This window comes from Meleagris gallopavo, chromosome 14 (genome assembly GCF_905368555.1).
Source record: "Meleagris gallopavo chromosome 14, MGAL_WU_HG_1.1, whole genome shotgun sequence".
NCBI lineage: Eukaryota > Metazoa > Chordata > Aves > Galliformes > Phasianidae > Meleagris > Meleagris gallopavo.
In genome coordinates this window covers 8,016,648-8,037,177 of record NC_139417.1, presented here as the reverse complement: position 1 = coordinate 8,037,177, position 20,530 = coordinate 8,016,648, and the positions used below count along the sequence as shown (strand labels likewise).

Below are 20,530 nucleotides of genomic sequence, written 5' to 3'. Positions count from 1 at the left end.
CTAACCTACCAGCTAATTAGCATTTGTAGGAAATGTCATAAAGTCTTAGCTCTAATGTAATAATTGGAATCTGTACTTGGAATGGCTGGACTGAGCACACTATGTGATATTGTCCAGTTTGTGTTAAACTGTGCTGTATGTGTTGCTTTGTATGTATTACTCTTAGCTGTCCTCTAAAGGATGGTAAATTTGCATCATGTTAGGTTAGGAATATAGTAGCAAAATCAAATGAACTTTAATCTTGTGTTTAGAAATTTGCTTTGGTGTTATCACTTGGCATGGGAATTCTAGCAGTGAACACAACAGAAACTGAAACTTCTGCAGGCAGGGTGGTTCAGGTTTCTTACATTTGCTCTCAGCACATAAAAAGCACATTGCTTATTGAAGCAGCTTTTAATTTTTTTCATAGTTTAATCAGTTAATCCCAGGTTGTCATTGATATGTTCCAATGAAAATGGATCTCTGGTGATTCTATGCTATCACTTAGCCTTGAATCCTTAAAAGTTGGGTATGCTACAAACTGAAGATAGATGGATAAATACAAAGTGACCTCAAACCGAAGCAGTGTATCTTTGGATGCACCTGACCTGTACACTGAGACACTGAGAACACCATAAAGATCAGAAGCAGTTATTCTTTTCCCTTTTTTAAAAAAAATATTTTTATTTCTTTTTTTGTTTTGTTTTGTTTTTGTAACCAGTACAAAACTTAGAAGTGTAAAAGTTCACTAATAAAATCTGAGCTAATATAAGTTCACTCAGTAAGGATGAACCTTAATGTTCATCCAGACTAAATTCATAGTCATAACAAGTTAAAGTGAGTCCTTGGACCTTGAAATCCATGATCTTTAAAAAGTTTCCAGTCTCTACCATCTTTTCCAATGAATTTACTATTTACTACTAAAGCTAGAAGCCTGGCAAGTTGGTTTTTTTTTTTCCTTGATGACCTGCTTGAAACTGCTGCTTTAGTTCAAATCTTCACTTCAAAAGGAGAACAGCTGGATTGAACCCCTTTGACTAGTGAGCTATTTGAAAGTAATCGCTGTCTCTCCATGAGAAAATAACTGAATTCCTTGAAGTTTCATGACATTACTAAAATCTAAAAACTGTTTTACCTAATGTCAGTTTTGTAAACATGGTGAATTTGGAATATCAGAATTGTTTTGCCGACTGTATTTACTTATGAAGCGTACATTCACTCATACATATAAACCATAGTTATATAAACAAAAAGGTGCTGTTTGTATTTTGTATGATAGATCTAAAACATGGTGAAATAGAGTAATAAGAGATCAATAAGTCATTTTTTGAGAAGTAGTAAATGTGTATGTGTAGATCACTGGTATTTAACGTTTTAGAGACGAATAATTAAGCATAAATAATGGGTGGTATTCCAAATCAAACTATGCTTATCGAGTTTGGAGAGGATTCTTTATACACTTGTATGAATTACACTGAACAGTTAAAGGCTCAGATTACATGTAACACAAAGAAATGCTCTTAAAAGCAGTATGGCATTTGCAAAGTAGGACTGAAATCAATGAGATACTTACATAAGGGTTTCATACGGTGTCTAACACCAGTACTATTGATGAGGAAGGAAGCTGCCATTGGGCTCTGAAATGTCAATACTAATTAACAAAGCTATCTTTAAGTAAGATCCGAAATTTATTCGTGCTGAGAAAGCAGCCAACTCACATGCTGGGAATTTGAAACTATTACCTGGGAATTTGAAATTAATACCTATTTATCTAAAAAGGATAAGGAAGAATCAAAGTTACTTAAGAAATATATATTTTTTTTTTCTGTGAAATTGCCTGCCAAAAATGCAACAGAAGCCTACTGTGGAATTAAAAGTGGTTAGAGAATGTAACAAAAACAAAAAACCCAATCAAACAAAAAACTGAGAAAAAAAATTACACAGGACTGAGATTCTGTTGTTTTCTTGTGTATTTGGATGCTGGGCTGTCTGCTGAGGATGAATCCTACTTTCAGTGAAATCAGGGTTTTTCTGTTAGTTTCTGATTTTTAACCTCCCTTCCAAAAAAGGGCTACCAGCTCCTTGCTTCTCCCTCAAACCATGAAATAATCCATTTTTTTCACAACTGCTTGTTGGACAATATTTACAACAGAAATGCCAAAGATCCTTAAAGCTAATGAGATTGCAAACTAAATGACTGAGATGAAGAAGCTACTTAGCTACTAATGACTCTTCTCATAGAGCTCTGACAGGACAACTGCATTCAGAAAGGAAAAATGTGTTTGACACTCATTTATAAACTAATAGAGTATTTTTCTCCAAAGATTTTTATGATAATTTTTAAAAATGACCTAATATTTAGATTATTTCTAGAAAAATTTGCCTGGCATTTTTCACCTAAAACATTAGATATTTGGAAGACAATTAATGTTATATCAAAATGAAAATAATAATAATAAAAAGCAATAAATATTAAATCTTAAAAAAAAGAAAAAAAGAAATTATAGCATCTTAAATGCTATGATTACTTTGTCTCTTTCAAATTGGTACAGGGCAAACGCTGTGATGAATTTGCTGTGGAAAGGACCCGTGTCTAATTAATACGAAACTGCTTAAGTTTCCCCTGACTGTCCTGACTCTGAGCAGTTCTTGCATGCAACATTTTATGGCAATTTAAAATGGTTATTATATGAAGCATTAAAAATAATTCCAGTTTCTGAACAAGTCCTTTGAGAATATTTAATTTATTATTAAAATTACCTAGCCTAGCAAAGTGATTGGCACTTGCTCCTAAAGATTGATATCTTCATTGTTTTCAACATATTCTGTGTGTCTGTGTGAGTAAAAAAGTGCTGAGATCCTCGGGACACATGCAATCTCATAAATTGCTATGGAAGCTAAATGGAAGTGTTTATTTCCTAAAATGCAAGAAATAAGCATTATGTATAAGATTTAAACATTGATCGGTTTTTTTATCTTCATTTGCAGTACTTGTTAAGAAAGATGTCCTGGTTTTGAGTGTCTAGATTTGTAAAAGTAAGTAGGAGACTGGAAAAATACAGTTAAAGAAACACTCGTAAATACATTCTCATCTTCCTTTTTAAAAGCCCTCATTTTTCAAACATGCAAAGATAGATTTACCAACAACCACTGTGCTTTTTCCCTAGTGAGATGTATTCCCAGCCAGTCCTGACTTTTTCTGAAATTCTCAGCTGCTAACCCTGTGTTCAGGGAACACATCTTGCTGCGGGCTTCCTGGTCTGCAGTGCTTTTACCTGACTGATTTCAATTCTGTTCTTTAGAGAGTCAATAAAGAAGTTTTAGTGCTGCTTTTTATTTTGATGAGGTAGCTAATTTGGGTCAGTTCCTTCCCCTCCTTGTAACCTGGTTCCTTTGCTTCTCTGATGTGGTGAAAAGGTAAACTGTGCAACAAGCCACCGAACATTTTTGAGTTAATGTAGACCATCCTAACAGTGTGTTCATGTGGTTTACTGCTTTTGGACTGCAACTCCAGCCAGAGTGACAGCCTATTTCCTAGCAATCTCAGCATGGTAGGATGATGTCCCTGGGTTTGTTAAGCCCTGAGCAGAGCAGGATGAGGGAGACCTAATGGCCCTGCAGCTCCTTACAACTGGAGGAGCAACTCTGGGGACAGTGATAGGACCTGAGGGAACAGCATGGATCTGTCAGGGGAGAATTGGGATCTTTATCAGGAGGTTAGGGAAAGGTTCTACCCCAGAGATTGGTGGGCATGGCACAGGCTGCTGAGGACAGTGGGCATGGCTCTGAGCGATTAGAGTTCAGGAGAGTGTTTGGATACTGCTCTCAGACATAGGATTTGGATTTTGGGCAGTCCTGTATGGAGCCAGGAGTTGGACTTCGATCCTTGTGGATGCCTTCCAACTCAGTATACTCAATGATTCTATGATAAGTTCAGGTTTTTATACCTTCAAGCTGTTTATCTTTGAGAATCCTTGATGACTCTTTCAAGTGACACAAAACCAAATCCTTCAAAAAGTAGACTATGAAACAAAGTTTTGCCCAAGCCTAAAAAGCCTGGATGTCTTATCTACAGGTTCTTTCAAACCAAACTGCGTTGAGTACTTTTGCAATAGGAAGGGAGGAGGTTGGATGTGTTCTCCTCTTCTCTGACATTATATGATTTGGTTGTGGCTGCCATTTTTTTAAGCTGAGCAGAGGAAGTACTGCCATAGTCCAAACCATACACCTGCTGGATTTGATTACCGTTTTAGACCTATTCTTTGGTCCAAACACATGCATGTTAAATGCATAGGTCTAGCTTCAGAATATATAAGGTAACAAACTGGATGTATGTTTCCAAGTAATGCTTTAAGTAAAGCAACTGTTTTTTTTTTAATGCATATATCACAATTTTTTTACACACAAAACTGTGATTATATCAGTATTAGTAGAAATGTTTTTAATTTGTATCATTTCCTTTTGGAATACTTACACTGTCACCTTCAGTGCAGTCTTTTATGAAGATGGGAACTGTGCATCCTATTGAGGCTACTATGTGTATTTCTTACAGCTATGTGCAGAAAGGAAGCAGTTGGTGATGCTAGTAGTTTGGACAGATTTTTTTAGTGCTAGAAATGTTTTAAGGCTGTAATTTCTTCTTAGATAAAGTGAGGATGTTTACAAAACTGAGCAAAAAATGTGCATATTATATTCATTTAAACTAATGCAACATTCATACTGAGATTTGTCATTAAAAGTAAATATTGGACAGTTCAACTTTTAGTAAAAGTGCATATATGTTGCAAACTATTGAATCTAAGTAAATGATCAGTATGACTCTATCATGGTTATTTTACACTTTAGAGCATGTTGCTACCAAATTTTCAATAACAGAACTAACTAGTTTTTAACATATTTAAAGCTAAAATTTTCTTGAAAATTACAGTTCATACACTTACAGGAAATGCTTCTTAAGAAAATAAGTTCATCAGCTTGCTAATGGTTTACTGTAAAAACCATGAAAGGAGAGTTCAAAATTTTGAGTGATCTGAAATTTTTGAAAATCTGATGCATTTTATGTATGAATTTGAGCCTGATTGGATTGGTTTTGTCAGTCTGATACATGAAATATTCAGCAGTGTCATGACAGAATAACTTACTAATGCGGTAAAGCATTCTAAACATTTGAAATAAGGAAGTAAATTCTGTTCCTTTTGCTTACCTTATTGATAGAATAAGCAGTTATAATTGATTTGCAATTTGACCTTATATATAGCCACATTTGTTATATTTGGAAATAAAAAGAGACATTTCTTTATATAAAAAATAAGCTTATGTAGAAATGATTTTTTTTCCAATTTTCTAGTATATAAAGCTTTTGTTCTTTTGTTACAAATAAGTTCCTTAATTTCTGCATTGTTAGAGCACCTTGATGTCAGTCATGCTTTTTCAGCAGTGGTTCATCACTGTCGGAATGAACTATCTTCGTGGCTAGAGTCTCCTTACTAAATTGGATATTTTATCACTTTTGGAAAGGCATCACCCCTCAGCTTTGAGTGAAGCTCTTACTGGCTGTATTAAAGCATGAAGTTCAAAGATTTGAGTATGCATGAAGATAAGTTTAATGGCAACGATAAATGAGAATTGTTATCTTCATACTTCTCCCTTTATATTATTGTTACCAGATGTAGCCAAAGCTTGTAGCGCCAATTTCGTCAGATTGCTTTGATAATTTTCTTGTTGCCAAGTAGTATATATTTCTTGATGGTAGAATCAGCAATCATATGTTTGAATATGAGTAGAATAAGTGCAACTTCAGAATGGAATCTGAATCTAATTCACTTCCTTCTAGCACACCTGACTTTAATTTTTAATGCCCAACTAGGCACAGTGCTAAGATCAAAGTGAAAGAAAGAGAATGGAGTAAAGCAGTTCTTGGAAAGTGAAAAGAAAGAATGGCATAAAATTGTTTAGTCTTTTATATGTGAAAGAAATATTGGCCTATTTGCCATTTACTTAGGAGTAAACCAGCAGTAAATCTGCTAAAGGTAATTATGCCAGTGTAAACCCCTATTTATCTGAGAGAAAAATCAGGCTTGCTATATTTACTGTGTAAGATATGCCTTGACTTGACAGCAGAAATCTCCCTTCATGTCCCCAGATGGGCTCAGAGGCCTTTGTTGCTCTGGGTTTAACCCCATGCTAAAATGACTGTACACCAAAGGAACTTCTGTATTGTGCTTTCTGTAGTGCCTGTTGCTGCTCTGAGTGAGCATGAGAAGCTGCCGCAGAAATTTCTAATCTATTTGTCTTTAAAGCAGCTGCTTGCTGATAAACAGGATTGAGAATATGTAAAATTAGATTTTAAATTCAAGTGAAATACATGCTGTGACCTATTCCAAAATCTTAATCTACAGTTAAGTCTGGATTTTTCTTGCGGCTGTCAAGGGAGTCATAAATAGCTTGATTTGAACGTTTATTTAAAAAAATCCATGACTTTTGAGAACTTGGGACTTTTTTGCATGTCATGAGGTGGATGTGACAGTAAGCAGTTGTACAAATGTGAAGAACTTCAAAGTATGAAATCTAGACTACATAGGAAGGTAATAGAAAACAGGAGCTTGCTAATTTAGTTGCTGAAGAGATCATCGCTGTGAATTATCCCTGGAAGTGAGTCTTCTAAATAGTGTCAGATTCACAAAACAAAATGTCATGAAAGAAATCATAAGTGTAATGCAGTTTTCACTGTTAGCTCATTTCATTAGTAATTTTTGTATGCTATCACTTTATGTAAATTAATATAGCTCAACCTCTGTCTTGGAACGTATGACTTGCAACACCACTCATAGACCATGGGATTAACTTGCTGTATTACATTGAAAATTCTTTCAGTGGAGCAGTCAAAAACGAATTTTTTATATGCTTAGCTCTGGAATACATTCTTCTCTGTGTCAGGTGTTTTTTTTTTTAGACATCACCCAATCCTTTAAGAAGTCTGGATCATTACTACTATCTGCCATTCTGTGAATGGAAATGAAAATGGAAGTGTTGTCAGACTGCTGTAGTGTCATTGGTAAGCAGTGTGGATTGCTCATGTTTTTTTAGAAGAATTCTGTAGTGAAAGTTATGCACGTGTTCTTCAGGAGAAAGATGAATGTATCTTTGTATTTTTACAAGCTTTGGAATTATTACAGAAATTAATTTTTGTCAGCCAGTTAATATACACTGAGATATAGCCATTAAGTATAGGACTTTAAACTGGTCATTAGTGAGAAGCTTCTAACGTACTGCTTATCTGAAGGTTTTATTTAGTATCTTGCAAACTTGCTTACGGAAAGAGTGCACATTTTATGTGGGAAGGGAACATGGAGCTACGAGGGCTTAGTGCTGTGGGAGTGCATCTGACAGTTGCTGAAACTCCTCACCTTCATATGTAAATCTTTGAGATAAAGTGTGGCTTAAAAAGTGAAGAAGTTTTAGTATAGCATAAGATTCGTCACTGACTTTGCCATAGCAGATCACCTACAAATGGATATTTAGGATATTAAGATGAATTCTGTGATTGCCAAAAGGATGATGAGGATCCTTCACGAATATTTTCATCAAGGCTTTTCCATTAAGTGAAAAATTAAGAAAGCCAAATAAGTAAGCATGGGTATATAGATTAATACATCCCAGGCATCAATAACCTAATGAAAAATTGAATTGGGAAATACCATTTTTGTGTCATAGATTTACTATATACTCATTTTCCTATTTTTTTAAAGAGTGTTGATAATAGAATCAAGTTGTGTTACACACGCAAGCCTGTCATTTTGTACGAGATGTATGTAAAAGGAAATTCAGTAGAAAAATTTAAAACAGAAGAAAAGGGAAACTTTTCATACCAGAAGAAGCTATCTTAAACACAGAACTACTTCAGATTATTTCTACTTCCTATTTAGACATTTAATTATATTAAAGCATAGCTGCTGCTATAGAAAATCTAAACTGTTCAACATATGTTGATTAAAGACATTTAAGTTGCTGCGTTTAACATTTCAGTTTAAGTTTAGTGGTGCTTTGATAGTTTATACATAGAAAGTCTGTCTGGCCTGCAGTAACTAATGGTGAAACTCAATATGTGCATTGTCTTCTGTCTGTGTAATTGCAAATATTAAATTACATCTCCTAGTAACAAGAATCTTATTTCCCTGATGAACAACATTTTGAGCACTTCAACTCTTGATGTAAACCTACATTCCTTACGCTAATTTAAAATGCTTAAGAAAAGCTGTCTCTTGAGAAGAAGGGGACAGGGAGTAGTGTTATCCTTTTGTAAAACTTTTCTTTCATGTAAAGTCATTGTGCATTGTGCCTTATGTATACATGCCCACTCTAACCTGTTGAAGTATAAAGTAACTTTCCAGTTGAAAGGGTTTTGTTATTTCTCCTTAACTCTGGACTCACTGCTTAAGCTATGCAGCAATAGTATTCTTTTTTTTTTGGGGGGGCGGGCTACATTTTACCTCTGGCACTTAAAGAAAGTTATATAAAATACTTCCAGTGTGAAATTGGATTCTCTGTTACAAGCTTTTGAGTGCAATTTCTGAGGGCAGGAATGCTCTTCAAGTACAAATCAGCACAGCTGTATTGAAGATTTATAGCCATTATTTACAGCAGCTAGGGGGCAGACCTTTAGTTATTTTTGTTTTCGATGTAAATTTTTTTTGCTGTTATCTTTTTATTTGCTTGGTTTTGATTATTCTTCATTTCTGTTTCTTCTCTATTTTCGATTTGTTCATCCCCTTATTCCTTACTCTCAGAGTAAAGATGTCCGAAGTTTAAGACTTCTCCTCTATCATTTTTGAGGTGCTATATTATTTTTTGAGAATATTTTTACAGAAAATCAGGTTAATAAGACAATATTGAAAAGCTCTGAAATAATTTCTAAAGCTGTAGGGAAAGTTATGTAATTAAGGATTAAAATGATAACAGGTTTAAAACGCTGTACTTGCACATTTTCCTTCAAGTGTGAAGTGTCTGTGATTCATAAATTCTTTCCAAATGATTCTGAATTTCTCACTTAGAATTAAGAGCAGTACACTTATCTGAAACTCTGAATTTTCTCAGTGTTTTGGAAGATTAGCTCAGTCAGATTACTTAACTTCATGTTTAAAGTAATGATACAAAATATGCTTCATATCATCAAACAGTTTTATGTAATGAAAATATTAATATAATGAGATATATAATCACCATGAAAATGTAATTTACGGCCAGACACTTGTAACAAAATTAATTGTGGTATGCTGTGGCAAATGTTAGACATTTGTTATATTCACAATTGTGTTTGATCTCAGTATTTGATCTGAGTGATACTGGTTCATAATACAGTGTGTTGTTCGAATGTACATTTGTTTTGCTTTGTCTAAATGCCTGTATCTTTCACAGTTTTCCTTTGGAATCAGAACTACAGGAGTTACTTATTTGAGAGATGTGTTGAGTTTTGAATACAAACCTTACAGGGCATGTGAAATATAATTTTAAACTTACCAGGAGAGGAAACATTTTCTTTCACTCAAGCTGATGATTTAAATGGTAACCATAAACCATCAATAGAAATGTATAGTAATGTTAGTCAGAAACAAAACACAAAACCAGTAATTCTAAAAGTATTTCAACACATATATACATAAAAAGTATAAATAAAAAATGGAACATCATTTGATTATGATATTGTTTAAATTTGGTGTTAATTTTTTAACTGTATTCTCTACCTAGATGTACATGATAGCAGAGCAGTGACTCTCTAGGTTAAGGGTATTTTATTACAAACTGCAGTACCAGAGTGAATATGGAAGGAATGAACATAAGAGAACAAAATTTAAAAGTGAATAAATCTTCAGGTGATATAAAATTTTCCCAGCAATTATGTTGATTGAAAAAGTATGAAAAAGGATAGATAGGCAACTGCATTGAAACAAATCACAGAATCATAGAATAGCTTAAGTCACAAGGGACCTGATCATCTAGGTCCACCCCCTGCTATAGGTAAGGTTGCCAGCCTCTAGATCAGGCTGTCCAGAATCCTGTCCAACCTGACCTTGAATGTCTCCAGAGATGGGAAACCACAGCTTCTTTGGGCATCCTATTCCAGTGCCTTAGCATCTTCTGTGTAAAAAATTTCCTCCTCGCATCTAATCTAAATCTATCCTCTTTTAGTTTTAAGCCATTCCTCCTTGTCTTGCCACAATAAAACAGTGGAAAAAGTCAGTTTCCCTCCTGCTTGTAAGTGTCCTTCAAGTACTGGAAGGCTACAATGAGGTCTCCCCAGACCCTTGTCTTCTCCAAGCTAAAGAAGCCCAGCTCCCTAAGCCTGTCTTCACAGGAGGAGATGTGCTCTAGCCCTCTGAGCAAGTTCACAGCCCTTCTTTGGACCTGCTCCAACAGGTTCACATTTATCCTGTACTGAGGACCGCAGGCTTGGACTCAGTATACCAGGTATATCACTCTGCCTTACAAGGGCAGAGTGGAGGGGGACAGTCACCTCCCTCATTCTGCTGGTTGCCCCTCTGTTGATACAGCCCAGGACACTGTTGGCCTTCTGGACTGCAAGAGCACATTGTGGGTTCATGTCAGGCTTCTCATCCACCAGAACCCTTAAGTCCTTCTCCACACAGCTGCTCTCCCAGTCTGTTCTTATGTCTGAGATTACATCGGTCTTGCACTTGGACTTGTTAAACCTCCTTAGATTCCTGTGTGCCCACTTCTTGAGCCTGCCAATGTCCTTCTGGATGATGTCCTTCCTTTCTACTATGTTGATTGCACCACTCAGCCTTGTGTCGACAGCAAACTTGCTGAGGGTACACTCAATCCCACTGTCTGTGTAATTGATAAAGATGTTGAAGAGTACGAGTCCCAGGACAGACCCCTTGTGGCTGGTCTCCAATTGGACATAGAGCTATTGACAACAAGCTACAACCATCCAACCAATTCTTTATCCACCAAATAGTTGATCTAATCCATATGTCTAAAATTTAGAGATAAGAATGTGATGTGGGACCATGTCAAAGCACTTGCACAAGTCCAGGTAGATGACATCAGTTACCTTTCTTTTGTCCATCGATACTGTCACTCCATCATTGAAGGCTGACAGATGGGCCAGGTATGATCTGCCCTTGATTAAGCCATGTTGGCTGTCTTGGATCACCTTCTCATCTTGCATTTGCCTTAACATTTTTTCCCGGAGAATCTGCTCCATGACCTTCCCAGGCACAGAGGTAAGGCTCACCAGCCTGTAGTTCCCTGGGTCTTCTTTTCTCACTTTCTTGAATATGGGAGCAATGTTTCCCTTTTTCCAGTCACCATGGACTTCACCTGACAACTACAATGTTTTAAATATGATGGAGGACTTGGCAACTACAACAGCCAGTTCCTTCAGAGCCCTGGGATGCATGTCATCGAGCTCTATAGACTTGCATGGATTTCAACTTGGTGGTCTTGGACTTGCTCTATTCTTACACTGGGATAGCTTTTGCTCCTCTAATGCCCACTGAGAAGTTCAGGGATATGAGAGTCATGAGAAGCCTGACTGGCCACGAAGACTGAGGCAAGGAATTTGTTAAGACCTCAGCCTTCTCCATGTCTGAGGAAGCCAGCTCTTCCTTTTACTTTATCAGAGGGGATACACTCTCCTTTGCCTGTCTTTTCTGCCGAATGTATTTAAAGAAATACATTCTTTTTATTTTTCACATCCCTCACCAAGTTCAATTCCACCTGTGCCCTGGCTTTCCTGATCCCATCCCTGTACATCAGGGATCAGCCCTCTAAAGAGGGTTTGCTTAGAGTGAGTAGGCAGAATTTTATTCTAGAAATATCCCTTTTCAGTACTTAGAAAATATTTTTCAGTATTTCAAATAGAAAAAAAAAAGTATATAATTGAAAATGAGGAAAAATAAATTGGACTCTTTTCTCTAATAAAAAACTAAATTTACTAATTTCTTTACCTTTTTAAAATCATAGCTCAGGATAAGTTAAAATAAATCATTTCTTCTGTTAATTTTTCTAAACTTTTTTTAGTATTTTACTGATTGAGAATGTTTTTTTTCTGTTTTAATACTTTTTTCCATTCAGTGCTACACTGCTCTTCAATAATTAAAGCTACTTTGTTAACAAGTTAAAGGGAACTAATTTCATTTAAAATGAGGTAGAAGGCTTTTTATCTAGCTCTGTTCTTACGATATTTGGGAAACTGAAACCTAGACCTGCCTTCAGAACAGATTTGCCTCCTATTTTGAAGTTTATTATTGTTGTTTCTCAATATATTTCCATTTATACATTTGTGTGTGTTAAAATAATACGTTTTGTTTCTATTTTTTTGTTTTATTTCCCATTCATGTTATTCAGCAGCTTGGTTTCTCTGTTTTCACTCATTGCACTTGAATACTTCTCATTCCACTGTCTAACTTGCTTTTGCTTTCTTTCTGAAGTTCTTGAGGTGGTTATTCTTACTCTATTTTCTTTGCAGCTTTCCTTTTCAGTATTCCCTGTTGCCCAACACTCGTCTGTGCAATTTCTTTGCTGCCTTCCTTTTCCAGCAGTCCGTTAACTTTATTAGACTTGTAATTTTTTAATCTGGGCAAAGTCTCCCAAGTTTTCCTAACTGATGCAGACGTTATAGGAATGGCAGGATGATCAGTGATATACTTCTGATTTTTCTCATCTTAAATGATTTATCTCATCTTAAAAATGTGAGTTTGTCAAAGCAGCATTTTTCTCCGAGTTTATCTTAAAATATATTCAAGCTAATTTCTATGACTACAGCATATTACATACATTAACTGTTGAATATATAATGTAACAGTTTTTCTAACTGTTGCATATATGATGTAACAATTTGTCATTCAAAATCGTTTTGAAAAATTCTTGCATAAGCAAACATATCTTTTTTAATCTATACCAAATAATGCAGAACTGACCATGTGTGACAAATCCTCAGACATCTCCAAATACCTGACATGTAGCATTACTATTTTTTAGGTTTCAAAAGTAATGCAGGTTCCGTTTTCAGGTACTCTGAACGTACAGTTGGGCTAACCTTCAAGAAAAGTTCTGTGATCAGTTCTGTGATCATGCCTTGCAGCATGTAAAACACTGAGATGTAGGAATTCGTTTCCAGCCTGATTTGAAAATCTGTCCATGAAAATATATAGGTGGTTATTATAAGAAGTCTTGTTAAGAATCAATGTCCACCTCTTTCTGTGTTGTAACTGAAATTATGTCTTATTTCACTTTGTATTATCTTCTTTACTGTCTGGAAAATACCTTTTACATTTTGAGCTATATCACAATAAATAGATATAATGAGAGCAAAAACTTTTCAGTGGATATCTGACAGTCCTGCTTAGAAGAGTCCAAGAGTCAGACTGTTTTGTTCTGAGAATTTATTGGTCCCTAAAGAGAAGGAGACAGAGGCTGAGCATTTCCAGATACATAAGTGGATATTATCAGCCCAGGCTTCTTTTGGCCAGCTTCCTGGGGAAGGTTAATTTTAGCATTAAGTTCCAGCTCTTTCTCAGCTGGAGTCTGGCAACAGAAGCCAAGCTTTCATTCCAGGAGCTCCTTTCTGTGTGACAGCTTCTGCTCTCTTGGCTCAGTTTGCCCACTGACCAGTTTTTATAGCCTGTTAAAGTATCAGCTGACTTGAGGGCAGATCCCTTTCTTAAGGAGCCCTATGGGAATTTTATTCTCTCTCTATATGGAAATCTCCCCCTTCTCTCTTAAGTCTTGTTCTTTTCTCTGAATCCTTCTTGTAGCAGTACATTTGAATAATATGTTATGGAAGAAATCTATTACATTAAGTAAAGATGGATGAAATATTTCCTGCAGTGATTGTGCTTAATAATAATAAAAACACTTTTCTTTGGAGGAAGGAATTATTTTTCCTTTTTTGAGCCTCCTCCAAATATGAATTGTGCTCTACCACTTTTGCTTCTGTTTCTTGATGCAATAGGATGCTGTCAGTTTCTAAATTCAAGTCTATATGAAATAGACTGATGTTTCTGATTACAGAATATGTATTTTTTGTATTCATATGTATGAGAATGAATTGAACAGATGAAATTACATAAAAGAAAAAACTCAGGAAACGTTTGACCTGGGATTACTGAAGTGTTAATTCTAAGTACAGAAGACCATGGATGTAATACTGGCCTTCTACTTGAGCACATTGTACGTGATTTGTATTCACAAAAGAAGGTAGTTAACTCATTGCTTTCAACTTTTTTTTCTTAATCAACTTCGTAAGGAGTTAACCATGCACACTGCATTGCTATAGGGATTATTCTGGCGACTGAGCAAGGTAGAGATCAAATATTCATGCAGTCTTTCCAAACAGACTTTACATAGAGCCTTGCCTAACCAAATCGGTAATATTAAGTATGTCATCCCTAGACTTGACATTTGTTCTCTATGACATGGTACACTTGGCTGACTTAGCATTCAGTGTAGATTGCAGGGGACAATGCAAACCCAAAGGATATAATTTCCCCATAAATTCTTGGCTGACAGCGTCAGATCTGTATAAGTTTAGTGTTTTGGGAATGTAGAAAAAAAGGTGTGTCTTATGTAAGTTATTGGTTTGTGCTATTGTATTGGAGCTATTTTATACAGAATTGTTTTTAAAAGGCACTATATACACTAGTGCAATAAATAATGCAAAAACATTATCTAACAAGATTTGGAGGAAAAAAGGTAAATTTATTTCACATGGAAAAGTTTCATGTCATAAATCTTTGGTTTTATTCATGGGATTTCTAGAAAGACACCAATCAGAATTTGAAGCCTTATTTTGCTTAAACACTGTAAAAATTAGCTTTACTTCACCCAAAGCACTTTCAGCTTTCTTTGAGACAATGTGACGTGAGAAAATTGACAGCTTTAGACAAGACAAAAAGGAAGGTGTTTCTGTATTTTAGGTACAATGGGCTCAGTGATTCTTAGTAACATAAAAGTGGATTTAAACATTCTTTTATGTCATAAGAATAATGAATAACCATAAAAAAAGTAATGAATCACATTATTAATCTGACTGGCTTTGTAATCCTAATGGCAAAGCCTTGATGAGCTGGAAGAAGCAGAAAATGTGTAGAAATGCCAACACTTTGGATGGAAACAATGCAATTGTATCTCAGGAAGAAGTATTTTATTTACATTTTTTTCTAGTTTCACATCTTTTCAGTTTAAGTTTGTGAAGTAAAGCAAAATTCTGAAGGATTGTTTTCTGGATTGTGTGAGCTGGGGAGGTAGCACCAGGGTAATAATCAGCTCATTCCACTTCTCTATTGCTCTTGTCGTCAAGTTACTGTGAGGGCTGTTATCTGAAGAAGCATTTGTTTCAGAAACTTCTCATGGTGCAGCTGTACTTTGCTACTTTGAGCTGCAGTCCTGAAGGGAGTAACAAAAAAACCTATTCAAACTGAGTAATCATCTCTCATTAAAAAAAAGTTTTCTCTCATGGAAATCTTATAAACCGATTGATTTGGAGATGTTATCTCCTTGGGCACCATCATATCCATTCTTCCTCATATCCAGGCACTCTGCAAATATTGTAAATTGAGAAGATATTGTACTCCAAGCAGCTATAGATATAAAGCTTTATTCTACTGAGAAATAACCAGGTATTTTGATAGCTATTGAAGCTGCTTATGAAATCCAAGAGTATTTTAGCATGTAATGATAAAATAAACATGCCTTTTTCCAATTGCCTTGGTAAAGCCAAAGATTAGTGCAAATCTCGTGCTTTAGTAAATAAGTTCTAAGCTGCAAGTTTTTTAATAATGTATTAAAGATTTTGTATGATAAATTCTCAATGTCACGTTCATTTGAATATTCAGACTTTTTCTGACTTTCAAAAAATTTAGTTACAACACTCATCTATTTACTGTGTGTTTACCTACTTAGAAGGAAGAAGCAGTGGAAGGAAGGTAGTGAAACTGAAACACTTTGAAGCATATCTCTTTTGTCAGTTCTGTGATGTCAAACTGTGTAAGCACAAGGTGCTCCTCAGTGAGTTTGTTTTGTTAGTTGAAATCATGCTAAAAATGAAAAATGTCATTAAATTGTATCACTAATGTCAGTGAAAAGCTATGGAGCCGTAGCTCCACCCTCCGAGGGTGAAACTTCAGATAGATGCTTTAAAACTTGTTAACGTAGATTTTGAAGTACTTGAACGTGATATACAATAACTAGCACCCGATTGGGTAACAATGTATGACTAAAAGTCTGTTGTGCTTTCTAAGGACTATTCATGTCTGTTGAGTGTTAACGTAGTAATATTTTTTACATGGATGGTAGGGAAAAATATTTTCAGGTTTTTTTTTTCATTCTAAATAGTCATTCAGACTAAGAATGTTTATTTCCTTAGAAATTATGCATGGACAAACACATGTACACACAAATGATAATGAAAATTTTTTTTTGAGTACTTGACTTACAGTTTTAAAATCCGTCTGTTGGTGAGATTTAACTTAATCCCTTGAGTATTTAAGAACCATTCCTGAGACTGTCACCAAAAAGTGGCAAGACTAGCACTTGCTTTTCATTGACAGGATGCCCCGTAAGAAAGATGTTTATCTGTAAGGGTGCTGGTTTTCTAAATAGAAATAATGTTTCTTGTAAGCTCTTGGAATATATACACTTTGTGAAATACAGAAAGAGTGGAATAGTGCCTTTTCATACAGTTCATGGTACAGATACGTGGCAGCTTACAGAGGTAAAAATTACATGTTGTCAAAGCTACACTCATTTCCTATCAGATAAGAACATAAATTTTTGAAGATAAATAAAGTTGTAATAGTTCTTGTAACAGATGCTCAAAGTAGGTTATTATTCAGGAATAGCATTGTATTCTTACAAGTATGCCTGCTGCCAATGTTTGTTAGAGAGTAACAGAGGTTACCTGAGGGGTTATTCTTTCTGGGTTTAAAAAGCCTGGGAGGAACTCAATCATATTTGGTATTCCAAGATGTTAGCATGTGAAAAAAAAAAAAAAAAAAAAAAAAAAGTCTCTGCTTCCTGTAATGAGGCCTTTTTGAGAGAACTGTTTGTAATTTACTAGACATAAACTCTTCTCTGCGTTAGCAGATCTTTGCCAATCTCATGCCTATCCCAACAAACAAAAACTGTGTTACTGATTCTCCTCTCCCTGTGTGTACTTCAATGTGGTCCTGTTCCTGTCAATGTATTTTCTTCAGATTTATATAGCACAAATAGAAGAATAATCGGATCCTTTCCTCTGGTTTTATCTATGGACTGTGCATCAAATGACTTATTTTAAAGCAGTTGTGATTCAATGGGGATGTTTTTAATTTGCTGCCTGTTCTCTTTACCTCTCAGGAAAGAATTTTGTAAATGCTGAATAATTTTAGAACATGTTTTCTTGGTTAAGGGTTGGATCATATTTTAAATTAGTTTTAAGAGGAAGGAAATAGTGTAAATGCTGTGGAATTCAGATAAGCACTGTGCGTAGGAAACAAGTACTTTAATTTAGGGTGCCTAGAATTGGTAGGTCAAGCTGATGATAATAAAGGACCAGATCTTAACTTTGTTTCAGAAAACATGTAATCAATATTCACTCTCCTGTGCTATTTCCTTTTTGCTCGAGAATTTATTTTGGTTAAACTGAAGTGTGCAATTGCATGGATATTCCACAGGGTGTCACGAGGCAGTTGTTAGAATCATTAATACTTGGATGAAAGTAAGGAAAGCAACTCAGTGTGCAGTCTGCTGAATGCCAGTTAATGTAATTTTAGATGTGACTAATACACATGCCATAAAATAAAAAGTTCTTAACTCATTAACACGTGTATCTTATTTCTGTATCTGTATAAAACATACACATGAAGAAAAATATTACTAGAGATCGTTTACAAGAACTATTCTATGCCAAGTTTTCACCAAACCGTTTCTAAATATACCTTAATGTTTTATAGCTTACCGAACAAGTGGAATAATTTTGCCCGGAGTAGTAATCTGACATACCAGACCATGTATGTATATAGTGGTAATTTAAAAAATGCAACATTTGCATTTTTCTTGCTGATATAAACACTTTCTAATTGAAATCTACTCCTTTAAATTTACTTTCAAATTTTATTTTAATTTAATCTTTTTATTTCTTTTTAAATTTAAATTTATTTTAACTTCATACAATACACACAGCTGTGCTCCAGGCATAATAATTTGTTAATTATTTGTTATGTTTTTTTCCATGTGGGGACCAATTTTTCTATTGTCTTAAGTTTGAGTTCTGTGAAAATACTCGTGTGAAGAATTCATCTTCAGATTTGTAACAGAATCTTTAAATGTAGTTTAACAGTTATTATGGAGAATCCAGATTCTGTTTAAGTCTGAATTGCTTGAAATGGAAATAATATTGGCCATGAAAAGAATAACATTATTTTATAAAATGAACAGAAAAAATTAGTGACTTGTCTCATAGTGTTTATATATTGTCCCACTACTTGTTTAATTTGAATAAGTATTGTAACCATCTTTTCAGTTTCATCTTTATTTTTTATCCTTCCTAATGATCATACATTAAGAAAATATCTAATCTTTGACATCTTCAGGATATAGGAAGTTTGTTTTTGCTGCAATGACCTTTTCTTATTCATTGAGATCATTTGATTGGGATGATGGAAGAATATTATCCACTGCTTATAACATAGAAGACAGTCATTTATTCACAGCCCTTCTACAGAGTTTAAAGTTTCTGTATTTAAACACTGTCATAAGGAAAAAAAAAAAGTGCTCAACTTTATGCAGAATGTGCATAGAGTGCACACTACCATCAGGAGTAGGAAGGCTACTGTGATTGCTTGGCTGATCAAGACTGTATTATGGTTAAGATTTATTTAAAGATTTCATTAAAATGTCTTTATATATAGATATATAATCTATATAACAAACATATCTAACGTAAAATATGAAGAAATACAATGTATATCTGGTACCGTTTTTAGTTTCTTCCTTATTTTAGACTCCATATTTGTCTGGAAAACTGGAAGTTCGTTCTTGATATCTAATAAAAATGTTCTGCAACTACAGTGCTCTCCAACTTCTAGTAACAATTTACAATCCAAACTGCTCTGTACTTTGTATGATAGTGAAAAGCCATGAGTTTATTTCAGTTTTTTAATGAAACTCTCAGTAATTTATACAATCAGGTTGTACTATCCAGAAACTACTGCTTTTCTGCATAGTGGCTTAGAGTGCTTGCTAGCTAAATAGATATTCATAGTCACTTGCTTTGTTCTGTACTGTGACCGATTACCAGTGAGAAATCAAGGCTGACAAGGAGAGAGCCTTGATCAAAATTTCTGTCCATACAGACAGAAGTACAAAGCAACTCAATTCCATCTATTTTCATTATTGAGAGTCATAGCACTTGATATATTTTTGTGAAAGTGTGATCAGGGAGCAGTAAGGCAGTACTGCTAAGGTGTGGGGATTGCATGTGTGTTGATATCAGTGTAGGCTGGATTCCTGCTTTGCTGTCTTGTAGCGCAATGTCTTCTGAAAGAAAATAGTGTTTCCTAATTTATTTAAATCCATGACAGGAAACAAAACCAGTTGCATAGGATGATGTGCATCATGCTCTGTGGTAACACTTTGTATGCCTTTTGACAACCGTGCTCCTTATCTAATGCATTTTTTTGCGGATCTTATGTTATATGAAAAAAAACTTCAGAAATAGAATATTTTAAACTTTTTCTATACATCATATATTGTAGAGCAGTTAAAGTCGAGAGATCTCATTATGTTCTCAAGGTCATTTGCAGACATGGGAATGTGACCAGGTTTCCATATGCTGTAATTCATAAAGTCTTTGAAAATAAGAATCAAAACAAAGTATTGTAAAGATGAGGGGGGGAAACTAGTAAAGTGATGAATGCTGTATTTAATTTCTACAATATTCTTCTGCTTTGTAAACTCCCATGGAGTTTCATAAACTCTGTGGAGTCAGTTCTTATTTGCACCGTTTGTCTTTTGTGAGGGTCATTCATTATTTAATTTGTTTATTCTAAGACAATAGATTGATAAACATGTCTGCTGAAACCATATACCTTTCATTTATCTGTTAAACATATTTTTTACTTGCTCAAGTTCTGTCCTGTCAGAGGTTCTTCCTGTTAGAACCTTTCTTTCAGAAACAGTGATTCACAGAAATCATTTGTGCATCTATGTATTTTATAGAACAGGAATATAACTAAATACATATAAGTTTTGGCACAATTTTTCATTTCAGTTTTTGTAACGCTTTTTGTGAGTTAGACTCCCACTGCAGATAGTGAAAGCTCTGCATTCACAAAGAGTGTTCTTACTCTTACCTTACAGATTTAGGCATATTTTGATGTATTATAAAAAGAGGACTAAGCAATTATTTGTTTCAATTTGTGCTAAATGTTATCAAGCAAGCTTAGGTTTTATATCAGTGATGTATTAGCGAGTAGCACCAAGAGCACAGGAAGAAGGGAGGTTGATTCTACTGACACACAATTAATAAAATTGTACACAAATAATAAAA

The 20,530-nt window shown here is 34.8% G+C and overlaps 1 protein-coding gene across 1 annotated transcript in view; it reads left to right on the top strand.

Annotated features, from left to right (window-relative positions):
• Positions 1–20,530, top strand: part of ERC2 (ELKS/RAB6-interacting/CAST family member 2) — a 371,864-nt gene that overhangs the window by 135,546 nt on the left and 215,788 nt on the right. The gene's annotated exons all lie outside the window — the stretch shown is intronic.